The sequence below is a fragment of the Rattus rattus genome, chromosome 4, assembly GCF_011064425.1.
Source record: "Rattus rattus isolate New Zealand chromosome 4, Rrattus_CSIRO_v1, whole genome shotgun sequence".
Lineage (NCBI taxonomy): Eukaryota > Metazoa > Chordata > Mammalia > Rodentia > Muridae > Rattus > Rattus rattus.
The window spans coordinates 167,240,764-167,245,458 of record NC_046157.1 but is presented as its reverse complement, the minus strand read 5'-3'; the positions used below and the strand labels follow the sequence as shown (position 1 = coordinate 167,245,458).

General features: G+C 43.5%; 1 pseudogene; it reads right to left on the bottom strand.

The window, feature by feature from the left end:
* Positions 1–1,471: 1,471 nt before the first annotated feature.
* Positions 1,472–3,593, bottom strand: LOC116898583 (annotated as a pseudogene).
* Positions 3,594–4,695: the final 1,102 nt, after the last annotated feature.

The following is a 4,695-nucleotide window of genomic DNA, read 5'->3' as shown; positions in this document are numbered from 1 at the left end:
CACAGAGAGGAAAGCGTAGAGCACGCGGAAGAGCAAGGCACCAGAACCCCACACCCGCCGCGTGCTCGCCCTGAGGACAATCTGAATTGGAATCTGTTGTTGAAATGGAAGTCACAAATGTGAATGTTCGAGCCCTGGTGCAAACATAAGTCAAAGATTAGAAATCACCGCTTTCAGGTAAGTACAGACGGAGAGCTCAATTACTTGAGCCTCTAAATGTGCCTGCAGAGCTCTCTAAGCAGCTTGTGCTTGAATGAGAATTCTGTTTCCGTCAATACCCCTAAATGTAAAACTTCAGCTTTAAAATGTCAACATTTGGCCTCAGACTTAAAAAAATAACAACAACAACAACAAAAAACCCTTTAGAAAATTATCTGCGCCATCAAATTAATTCCTCTCAATTTGGAGCTATATTTTCATCTTCATGCCAATTTTATATTTAAGAGATCAGGTCATAAAATTATTCTCAAAGTTGAGAGTCGCTCTGTAAAGGCTATAGAGAATCTTTTTTTCTCTGTATACATATTGATTTTATTGTAACAAAGCCACTTGTACTTCAACATTTAAAATGAGAATCTTTTCCCTTCCAGTGGGAAAAAAAAAAATTAAACAAAACAAAACAAAAATTAAAGATAAAGTTACAATGGAGAATGCCTAATCCAAATAGAGCCCTACAGGGTCTGCTGATTCCCCCACTGAGTGGCAGGGCTCAAGTCATCCTTAGGAGAGAATTTTATTTTAAAAGTGTCACCTTGAATGCAAAGATGTCGGTTAAACATCACAATTAAACATGCCAAAGGAGAAGCCCAGTTGTCAAATACCCACTTAACTTCCCAGACACCTCAAGCCCACCCTAGCTAATGGTCTTTACCCCCCTTAACTCTTTTTATTAAACAAGAGAAAGCAGACAGATACATGTTAGTAAATGCTGGCCCTCTTCTATTCACACAGAGACACAATGTAATCTCTGAGCCCAATACACAGAGAAGGGAAAAAGCTGGAATTCTATGCACTGCCACTCAGCGGCCCAGCACCCTTCAGCCTCCAGCAGAGACAAGGGAACTGGAGGGCTTTTCCTTTATTCCACAGAGCAGGGTGGAAGTGTTGAGTCCACAGTTTATGAGACAAGAAAGGATAAAAGTAAATTTAGAACAGAAAAGTGGAGATTCTTTTCCTGCTGTGTTTTGCTCGAGATATTTTTTCCCAAAAGAATTGAGAACCATGATGTTGAGAGAACTCAAAAAACAGGGAGTTTGACCACAAGAAGGGACGGTCAGGGAGAAAATGACTGCAACTTGCTCCTAGGGAACTGGAGAAAATTTGAAAGAAAGAAAGAAAGAAAGAAAGAAAGAAAGAAAGAAAGAAAGAAAGAAAGAAAGAAAGAAAGAAAGAAAGGAAGGAAGGAAGGAAGGAAGGAAGGAAGGAAGGAAGGAAGGAAGGAAGGGAAAGTTGTTATCCACCGTCTTCTGTGCTAGTGATCCTCGCCTTTATCCTCTTCTCCTCCCTCCCCTTCATCACCATCTTAATCTTCTTCACCTTCATCTTCATCTCCTTCATCAATATCTTCTGACCCTTCCTCATCTTCTCCTCCTCCTTCCTTCCTCCTCCTCCTCCTCCTCCTCCTTCCTCCTCCTCCTCCTCCCTTCCCTTCCTCCTCCTCCTCCTCCTCCTCCTCCTCCTCCTCCTCCTCCTCCTCCTCCTCCTCCCCTCCTCCTCCTCCTCCTCCCTACCCTTCACCATCCATATCAGGAACCAAATTGTCCTGCAAGGGATTTGGCCAAATACCATCTCTGATGGCCTCTCCTAGCTCGCCTGCGCCTGTGTCAGCAAACCAGGTAAAAAGCTCTCTGGTTCCTCGTGCTGCCTCCCCCTGCTAGCCTTATTCTGTGTTTGACTTGGTCGTTTCATCAAATCCTTTTCCCATTTCCATTTGATTTCCTGTGGAATTTGAAGCTAGGTTACCACTCTCGTTCAGATGAAATTCTTTGAAGAGAACTTTATTTCCAAAACAAGGATTTCCATCAAAATAAAAAAATCTATTCTGTAACCCAATTTAACGTCTTCAAATTCTGTCCCTTCAACTCCCATCAAATAATACGGAACCTCCTAGTCTATCTCCCCAAGCAGTACAGACACTTGTGGATGGTTGACAATGTTGCAAAAATTTGGGATTTTAAGGATCAATTCTGACCTCTTCTGAAAAAAAAAAAAAAAAAAAAAGGTTGACCGAGTTTGTTATATTTTTGTTCTACTTTCAAAATTTCCTCACTGGCTTGTTCATTAGGTTCTGTCTATTTCATTTCGTACTTCATCAATATGGTCAATTGCTTCTTGCTGTTCTTTTTTTCTCCCTTCAGCAGGCTGGGGGAGGCCGACTTGTCCTCCAGCTTCAGGGCAGCAGCCAGTCTGGGTTTCCTGGACTGAGGGAGGATCACAGATGGCAGAGCAATGGCGCGAGGGGGTGGCCAGAAAGCAGAGGACTGATGTTCACAGCAGGAAATAACTCGCAGGATAGAGATTTTTTTCAATTTTTTTATTTTGGATAATTTTTAATTATATTTCAAATGTTATTCCCTTTCCCACTTTCCTGTCCATAAGCCCCCCATCCCATCTCCATTCCCTTCTTCTATGAGGGTGCTCCCCAACCCATGCACCCACCCCTTGCTGCCTCCCCGCCCTGACATTCCCCTACTCTGGGGGGGTCCAGCCATGGCAGGACCAAGGGCTTCTCCTCCCATTGGTGCACAACAAGGCCATCCTCTGCTACATATGCAGCTGAAGCCATGGGTCTGACCATGTGTAGTCTTTAGGTAGTGGTTCAGTCCCTGTGAGCTCTGGTTGGTTGACATTGTTGTTCTTAATATTAGGTTGCAAACCCCTTCAGTTCCTTCAATTCTTTCTCTAACTCCTCCAATGGGGACCCCATTCTCAGTTTAATGAACATTTGCCTCTGTATTTGTCATGCTCTAGATGAGCCTCTCCGGAGACAGCTTTATCAGGCTCCTGTCAGCATGCACTTCTTTGCATCAGCAATATCGTCTGGGTTTGGTGGCTGTATGTGTATGGGCTGGATCCCCAGGTGGGGCAGGCTCTGGATGGCCATTTCTTCAGTCTCTGCTCCAAACTTTGGTTCCATATCCCCTCCTATGAATATTGTTGTTCCCTCTTCTAAGAAGGAGTGAAGCATCTGCACTTTGGTCATCCTTCTTCTTGAGCTTCATGTGGTCTGTGAATTGTATCTTGGGTAATTCAAGCTTTTGGGCTAATATCCACTTAACATGTGTGGTTTGGGGGGGTGGTTTGATCATTTGTTTTGTGATTGGGTTACCTCACTCAGGACGATATTTTCTAATTCCATAGGGAATCTTTTTTAATACCTTGTCTTGGAGTTAGGGTTTCCATTGCTGATAAAATGCCATGACCAAAAGAAACTCAGGGAGGGTTTGTTTCGCCCTACAATTTTGAGTCTGTTAACCATGGAAGTCAGGGCAGAAACCAGAAGACGGAAACTGAAGCAAGCTCCATGGAAGAAGCGTGCTGCTTACTGGCTTTCTTTTCACGACTTTCTCAGCCTGGTTTGCTTTCTTACCCATCCAGGCCACCAGGAATGGCCCTGTCCCCAGTGAGCTGGACCCTTCCACATTAATTATTAACCAAGAAAATGCCCAACAAGCATGGCCACAGGTCAGAAGCATTTTATCAGTCGAAGTTCCCTTACCCTGAATGTCTCTCGCTTGTGAGGAATTGACAAGAGAACCCAGGTAATACCTCATGAGTTTCAGTTTCAGATATTTTGAGTTGATATAGAAAACTTCAAAGCCTGATAGGATCTAAAGGTAACTTTCTCTTCAAGGGAACGTTTAATATTAATCATTTAATTCAATAGGGTTTGTTCAATATCCTATTAACATTTTTTTCTCCCTTGCTTATAACTGAACATTAATGTATTCTACCAAAATAAGGACGCATACTTTTAAACACTCAAAAGTCTGGAATTAAGAGCAAAACCATTTTAAAGAAACCTTAGAGTAAGAACTCTGCCTTAATTTACAAAACACAGACTATTTATTTCTGAACTGTCCTAGTTCGCTTTCTGTTGCTGTGATAAAGCACTGGACAAAATTGACTTGGGGAAGAAATGATTTATCTGGGTTACACTTCCCACCTCACAGTACGTTGTTGAGGGAAGTCAGAGCAGAAGCACAAACAGCACCCTAGAAACAGACGCTGGAGCAGAACGTCAGTCCTGCTTGCTTTCTCATTCTTCACAGCCTGCTCAGCTGCTTGCTTGTACAAGCCAGGAGCACCCACCTACCCTGGCACAGCATTGCACACAACAGACGGGGCCCCACCACATCCATCACTAACCCCCTACACATTTGCCCACAGACTAATCCAACGGAAGCAATTCCTGAGTTGAGGTTCCCTCCTCCTGGATTTCTCTGGTTTGTGTCACACTGACAAACTAACAATCAACCTGAAGTGGACACTTAAGGGTTCTTTGAAGTCAGTTGTGTCGGATGGGCATGCGCCGGGGCAAACACATGAAGGAGTGTTTTCCTGAAGTGGACACAGGTGAAAGGATGTTTCACTAAGGCAGACTCGTGCAGGAATGTTTTCCTGAAGCAAACGCAGGTGAAAGGATGTTCTACCAAAGCAAGCACGTGATAAAGAATTCTTGGCTAATGACAGGCA